Source organism: Parus major, chromosome 1 (genome assembly GCF_001522545.3).
Source record: "Parus major isolate Abel chromosome 1, Parus_major1.1, whole genome shotgun sequence".
Lineage (NCBI taxonomy): Eukaryota > Metazoa > Chordata > Aves > Passeriformes > Paridae > Parus > Parus major.
The window spans coordinates 7,669,904-7,677,704 of NC_031768.1; the positions used below are offsets into that span (position 1 = coordinate 7,669,904).

General features: G+C 54.0%; 1 protein-coding gene across 8 annotated transcripts in view; it reads left to right on the forward strand.

Annotated features, from left to right (window-relative positions):
* BCOR (BCL6 corepressor) overlaps window positions 1–7,801 on the forward strand; it is an 82,301-nt gene that overhangs the window by 25,659 nt on the left and 48,841 nt on the right. The window contains exon 1 of one of the 8 annotated variants that reach the window (XM_033512065.1): window positions 811–982. The exons of the other annotated variants lie outside the window; for them this stretch is intronic. The gene's annotated coding sequence lies outside the window, so the exon portion shown is untranslated. Of the gene's footprint in view, window positions 1–810; window positions 983–7,801 lie in introns of those variants that run through there. 8 annotated transcript variants of the gene reach the window in all.

The following is a 7,801-nucleotide window of genomic DNA, read 5'->3' on the forward strand; positions in this document are numbered from 1 at the left end:
GCGCGCCGCTGCCCGCCGAGACCGGCGTTCCGCTTCCTCCGGCTGCCGCTCTCGCCGACTTTCGTCCCCGAGGTGCTGAGGCTTGCCTGTCTTGTCTGGAGCCCGCTGCTGTCGCCCTTGCGACACACCGATTCATTTCCTTTCGGTTCTGCTGTTGGAGCCGCTGGGTGGGTTTTTTTTTCCCTTTCTTTTTTCTTTTTTTTTTTTTTCTTCCCGAGAGGTAGCCAGCGCAGCGCTCACCCTAATTGCTTTTAGGAGGATTAGGAGAAAATTCCTCCCCCAGTACCCCCCCCCTCGCCGCCTCTTCCCTCCCCGCCCCCCCCGGCGGGTTGCCTTCGCGCGCCGGGGTTGCAGTTTATCCCTGGTGCAGTTCTTTGAATTGCTGTCACAAATAGGTGACTCAGAGTTAATTAGGAAGTATGCACCGGATCAATGGGCTGCACAGCTCATTAGTTATTCCCCAGCCTTTTGCAGCGTTGGACCTCCGGCTCCTCGCCCCGTATACCTCTTTAATACGCAGTCTGAAGGGCTGGCAGGGACCAGGGAATACTTCGGGTGAGGGGGGCCGGGTACGAAGGGGCGTGATGAATACGGATATTGAAGCTTCCAGGTTGGGAGGTTGTATATGGACGAGTGACCGAGACCCCTATTGCTCCTCTCAGTCCGTCCCGGCCCCGCTATCAAACCTGCCGTCACAGACGGGCGTGGTGGGCCCTCGCCCGCCCCGAGATCGGAGGGACGAGCCCCGGAACGTTACTAAAAACAAACAGACACACACCACCACCACCAACAAAAAAGAAGTAAAAAAAAAAAAAAAAAAAAAAAAAAAAAAAAAAAAAAGTGTGTGTGTTTATTGGAGCGTACGTTGAGAGAGCATACAAAATCTCATTTGTCAGGCATGAAGGTGGGCTGTGTGGAAAGCTATAAATATACCGGGGAGGATTGTATCGCGGTCACTTTTCTGTTCTTCGCCATTTCTAAGGTGAGTGGCGGAGGCTGAGGGACCGGGCAGGGGTTTCTCCTGGTATTGTTTGTCCGTCTGTGATAGATCGGTCTAGACAGCCGCTCAGGCTCCCTGCGAGCACAGGAACCGGAGCCTGAAAGGGAGAGTGGGGGAGACGGAGAGGAAAAGGTCACCGCGATATTTTTTCTTTTTTTCCCTCCCTCTTTTCTTCCTTCCCTTTTTTTTTTTTTTTTTTGGTGGTGATGATGGCTGTTAACCCTTCACGCCGAAGGGGATCGGGGATGGCTATCCCGGCCTGGAAAGATGCGGCAGCACTGTAGCGATCGTAGGGATGATGTCGGAGCGGGGGGAGACGGGGGCAGCGCTCCTTCGGGCCCCGGCGCTGCCTCGTCCATCTAATGGCTTTATACGAGATATTTCCCACAACAGGAAAAAGAGTTCAGGAGGCGAGTGCCAGATGATTTCGTTCCCAGGAGTTTCCTCTCTGGAAACTCCGAGGAGCGCTTGGAGCCGGGCTCGGGCAGCCCCAGGCCCGGGGCAGCCGCCGCAGCCCCCCGGGCTCGGAGGCGTCCCCGGGGCTCTCCGCCCCCCGCGGCCCTGCCGTGCCCGCCCTCTTCCCGCAAGGGGCAATCCCAGGATGGAGGTTCCCGGCCCCGCGGGGGGAGCGAGTTCCCGTGGCCGCCTTCAGGTTCCGTCAAGTTCTCTCCCAGCAGCTCGGTACCCTTCGCCCCACGGGGCCGCATCTGCGCTCACAACGTGGGGCAGCCCTCGTGTCTGTGCAGGCAGGAGATGGGCGTACCTGCCTCGGGGTGTTTGGAAGCCCAGGGGAGCAAACACACCTCGTGGAACGCAAGGGCAGGTGGAGAGCGGGGTCTGCGTTGCAGCTCGGGTGGGTCGGGGGTTGTTCTCCGCTCTTCCGTGCCTGTGTGCTTCCTTTTGTGCTTGAGACGTCCTCGGTGGATGAGATGCGATCCTGGCGTGCAAGCCTGGGCGGTACAGATTAAAAGCAGTTAAGGCTTTAGAGCGATAGATAAAAGCTGGTTTTGTTGGATTTGCCTGCAGCGCAGACCATTCCCATCCCTCTTTGTCTGAGCCCTGGTTCCGGGCGCTACAGCCTTATTGGAAATGCTCCCGAGCAGTCCACGCAGCCAGGGCAGCAGGCAGCTCGCGCTTATTTACACGTCACATCTAAATACATCTCTAATTAGATAGAAGCAGCGCCGGAAATGGCAGATTTGTTGCATATCTAATAGAGACCAGTGCAAACAGACTCAGCAGGGTTTCCCTCTCTTCTCCCCCCACAAAAAACCTCCCCACCATCAAGACCAAGGCAGTAATCTGAGAGTGAACAGAAATGACTTCTCCCATTTGACTACATTATGAACCACATTGGCGAATTGTCTCTAATATTTAAAGCAATACTTGGGATGTGTGAGCTGAATGCCCAAATATGGACTGGGTCTTGAAACAATACTGGTGCCTTGGCTTTATTCCTGTGTTGGTGGACAATCTAGGCTCCGTGTCACACACTGTATCTGCCTTTACCAGAATGTGCCAAGAGCTGCAGCTTCTCAGGCAGTTCAAAATTGTCATCGCTCTTCCCTCCTCTTCTTCCACCCTGCGTTAATTCACGTTTTTGAAGACTGATGAGGAAGCCAAGGTCCCCCAAGAGTGACTGAGCTGCAGGGGCTCCTGTACAGTCCATGCAAGCAAACTTGCTGGATCTGTGCAGCTGTGAGAGCACACAAAGTTGTTGATATGTTTTCATGTCTCTGTTTGTGGAGAAAATGGACCCAGGTCACCACAGCCCAAAATAATGAGTGCCACACATACCAAAGTAGTTTTGGCAATGTGTGGCTGTCGTTTACAAGGTCTCTCCACTCTGACCGATGAGTGGCCCCTGCAAAGACAGGCAAAAGGCCTGCTGCAGTTGAGGTCATAGCTAAGCAGCCACGTTTCCCTCAGACTAAATATGGCTTGGAGTAAATCGGTGCTTAGTGTGGAGGACAAGTGATCTCCAATTTCTGCATGTCTTGTGCAGAGGTCTGTGCTCTTGCTGGGACCCTGCAGCATAGTTGGGTTGCACAGGTGATGTGCGATGCACTGTCTTTCCCCCGAACGCTGCAATACATCACATTTTAGTGTGGGCTTCGAGCAGCATGAAGCCGAGTTTAATACTTCCTCCTTAGGCTGGTGTTGCTTTAGAAATAATTGATGGTCAGAGCGGGCCTGCTCCCCCCTTCCTTGTTTTTGCAATAACCTGGATAGTGGCACGAAGAGCCGGGCTTACCCCTTTGCAATACGCCAAGCAGCGCTCGCTGGCTGCATCGCCTGTGCGTGCCGGAGGGAACGCGGAGGCCCGGGCTGCAGGCAGGGGGAGTTCCCCTGGCTGTGAGCAGATCCCGTTAATCCTCTGGCCTTTCAGGGAACCGGCTTACAGCAGCCGCTGCTCCGGAGCGACCTTTCCCTCCGAGCTGACCTGCTCGGGTCCGCGGGCAGTGGCGGGCAGGGAGGTCTCTGCCAGGAGAGCGCGTCCTTTGCCGGCTTCCTCCGGAGCAGGATGCCAGCGCTCCTTTGAGTGGCCGAGCAGATGAGGTGGGGACGGAAAGAAGGAGGCCAAGAAATCCTTGCAAATGTGGCCTTAGGAAAGTTCTTCTGCTTTCCAGCAGGGAATTCATTTTTCCTTGTTTGCTGGACAGCAGTTCTTGGCTGAGGGGAGACTTTTTTCCCCTCCTCTCTTCCACTGCTGGAAAAGTTAGCGAGTGAGAGCACGCCTCAGTACCTGCCTGCCTGTTTTCCAGAACTGTTGTCTGAATTATTTGGGACTCTTCCTTCACTCTTTGCACCCCAAAACTACCTCATGAGCTGATAGATTTGGTGCCATGTGATTAGACATGCAAGGAAGTCTGCTTGGAGAAGATCCTGACAGCATGAAATATAATTTGTGATTTGAAAGACAGTTTCCAGTATAATCTCATTATGCACCACAGACTCCCGGTGTTATTTTGTAGAAGGCGGACAATGATCAATTTACATTGACCTAGGGCTGGGTGAGCTTTTAGATGGTAATTGCCATATTGATTTGCATGCAAAAAGAAGACCTGCTAAAATTAAAGACCGGAAGCTAAATTAAACTAAATTTATTGTCTAGGTGCAAACTAAAAGACTTGTTAAAGTCTAGGGTAGACTTGGAAAGCTATGAAATTGATAGAAGCATGATTCTCATCCTGAGTGCTCCGTAAAATGAATCTACATGATGGGGACAAGGGGCTGCAAAGCGCCCATTGTGAGTGGAGGCACACAAGCCGGGGCTGTTCCGTGTAAGCCCTGACTCCCTAAACAATCAGAGAATAAAATATCTCTTCTGTCCAATGAAAATCTCGGTCTGAATGTTGGGATTGTCGTGCTAAGGAAAACAAAGCTTTATTTGGATAAGACAATTAAAGTGGAAAGCGCAGAATCCACCAGCCACACTGGGAACAGCTCATATAAAGAGCTGAGTGTGTTCAGCAGAGCACAGGGGAAAGGGGAGACTCGGGGCTGTGCTCCACGGCTGAGCCTGCATTGGGAAAGCCTGTCATTGTGCTTCCTCTGCCTGCTCCTCAGCCAGGAGGGCCCAGAGTGCTCCTAGCCTCGGTGCTGTCCTTTCTGTGGCTCCTGCTGCCCTTGGAGTAATCTCCCACATCCAGAAGCTGCAGTGGCTTGGTGCTTTAGTGGGGTTCTTCCCCATGCACCTCTAGATGGCCCACGGTGGGTGCAGTCTGCCAGCTCATTCTTTCTGAGTGCGTGGTTTGCTTTTCATTTTCAGTTGTAGTAACTCTTGGTCTTATCCCAGGAGCTCACCTGGGGGCCTTGTATGCCTTTCAGTATTTGCATATTATGGAACATTTGGGCCTGTATCCTCTTATAGAAGTGAGAATTCCACCATCATAGGAGTAGTGGAGTGGCTGGCACTTGGCACATTTGGTAGCGGAGAGAAGGACACCTGTACTTGCACAGAGAGCAGACTCCGTGCTTGGGGCAGCCTGATGGTTGTCCTTGTCCCTGTGTGGACAGGTGCTGTGGGGCTGCCTGTCCCTCACACACCAGTGTGTTTCCTCTGTGTTCTCCTGGGATGGGGTGGCATTGCATCTGGGAGTCTCCTGGAGGGGTGAGAGAGCTTTGCAGGGCTGATTTAGTCATGGTTTGACTGTGGCATTTATGTATGGTGACAGGTAGGGACAGAGAAGTGAAATCAAAGCTGGAGGGGCGTATTCTCAGCTCTCCTTGAAATTCACAGAGAACTTGTTAATGGCACAAGAAGGAATGGGCTGAGTTCCTCTTTCTAAGTGTAAATTCCCTCCCTGAGCCAAACTTTCTCCATGTGAAAGCTCCTGGCTATGGAGAGATCCTACAAGGATCTCTGATCCTCGGGCAATCCCCTTTGCTCCCACGCCCTGGTGTGCTGGGTTGTGCTTTAAGCTTCTCTGACTTGCCCACAGCAGTAGGAGGATGAGCTGGGTGTTGAGGAAAGCCCTTCCCACAGGCTGCAGTCCCCCAGGCTCACCTTGCTCTGGCCTGGTCGTGCTCCCCATGCAGTGTTTTCCTTTCCTCCCATTTCAGTAGTCAAGCACAAAGTGGATTAGCAAAGCCCTGTGCAGAATTAAGCAGCCCGGAGTGAAGTTATGTGGAGCTCTGAGGTCTTCCCCTGCAGACCTGCTGTGCTGTGCCGGGCTTTGCCGTGCCAGGCCAGCCCAGGACCAGCGGGCAGGGATGGATGCTTCGCGGGGTCTCCATGCCTCGCTGGGCGAGGAGAGAAATACCTCTGGCTAAAGTTGGGAGCAGCAGGGGAAGCTGGAACAGTACTTGCAAGCAGGAAGTGATCTCCCAGGGCAAACATTTTAATGGAAGTGTAACCTGGCATTGCACAAAACCCCAAGCCAGGGCGGCTGCTGCCAGCTGGGGAGGATGCAGGGCTCGGGGAGATGCGTGGGAAGCTGTGCCGTGCAGTGCCAGGGGCACCCACAGCGGAGCTGTGTGTGCAGAGCTGGAGGCGGCTGTGGCGCGGCCTGCCCTGAGCAGGTGGCTGAAGGTTGTCTTATTTTAGCTACAGAAATATCTCTCTAGATCCATTACTGCAAGATCTCGTTTGCAATAAACTATATTGGTTCCCCTCTTTATACAAATTGCTGGTATGAAAGAAAACCCAGCCTATATGCATGGAGGCAGGCATGAGCTAGTGAGATCAGGTTTCCTACTGAGCTCCCAGAGGAGAAGTCAGCATTTGATTGAAGCTACACTTGGTTCTTGGTTCCCAGGGGACAGCAGCCCTGAAACACGAGAGCCCTCCCTCCTTTTTTCCCCCCTTCTCTCTCTTCTTCCTCTAAAAGCCTTTGTGCTGAAAGAGCCTCAGTAGGCACGAATCGCCTGTCTCTCACAAGACTGTGTTGCAGCCTTTGCTGACATTGTTCTGTTAGCAGTGGTTTTTACCAGGCCAGCAGATTTCTAGCTACGTATAGGCAATGAATAGTCGATGATACTGACCTGCGAATATGTACAGGCGTCTTTGGTTGGTGATTCGGAAGTCGACTGGAGACTTACCACATCAGTGTGAAGCACCATACCTGCCGGGGAGGTACTGCCCTTTGGCAGGAGTTAGGCCAAGATGGAGGCATGCTTCCAATAATTCTGTATTCCTATTATTCCTTACCGGTGCTGGCTCCCAAACTGCATATAGGTACATAGAAAGTGTTATTCCAGCTCCTGTGGCCTCCTAAAGAGTTTGTGCAGGGCACAAATGTCAGAGAAAGTTGCTGTGTCTCGGTTTTCCCGTAAGAGATGCACAATTTGGGTAATGCCAGGAGTCAGAACGGGCAACGAAAGGTTTCCTCTAACAGATTTATTTCTCCCATGCTTCTGTAAAGCAAATTCCACGTCTCCTCCAACTTTGCTGCTGATGTAAAAATAAGTAAGGGCGGGGAAAGGAGGTATGAGGATGTACACTCAAATTCCAGCTGTGCCCAGCAAAAGGCCCTCTGAGACTGCGCAGCGCACTCCTTTGCTTCCAGGTGGTTGTATCATGAACGAAGCTGGAGTAGTGCTTAGGTTATTGGCCTTTTTCTTTTCTTTCCTTGCATTTTCTTTTTCCCTACTTACGGTGGAAAGGAGAAGGTGGAAGCGCGTCTCTGTCGCCCGGCTGAGCGGAGGGGCCGGGGCCACCGAGGGTTGCGGGGTCACCGCCCCGGGCAGGGGTGGCAGAGGGGCCCCTCGGCGGGAGGTTCGCTGCCACAGCAGGTCGGTCGCTGCCGGCGGCGGCCCGGAGCGAGGCGGCCGGGCAGGGATCGGGGGAAGCCCGGCGCTCCCGGGGCAGGGCTGCTCGGAGGCGCGCCGCGGGGGCGAGCTCGCCGTGTGCCGCGGGGCGCTGCGCAGCTGCAGGCGCGGCTTTCCCCGCTACAGCGGGGTTCCCCCTCGCCTTTCCCAAAAGCCAGACCGAGAGCGGAGCTCTACTTGTGATTGTGCAGGCGTTTCGTCGCGCGTGAGTGCTGACTGGAAACCCCTCTGTGCTGTGGGGGAGAGCTCCCTGGCGCTCGGCACCCGCCGATACCGGCTTGGCGGAGCAGCTCCCCCCAGCCCGGCCCGCAGAACCCCCCGGGCAGCGCGGCTCCGCCTGGCCAAGCTCCGGGAACGAGCACGTTTCTGGCCCCGGGGCGGGGGAGGTGGGTAGAGGGTGTTCCTTGTTTCGAGTAAACCAGCTGCAGTAGTTGATGGTAAAGCCATGAAGGCAGACACAATGCTGCTGTTGTTGGTTTGATCTCTAACTGGGGATTGTTAGTCTGGATTTAACTCTGTGGCAAGGGG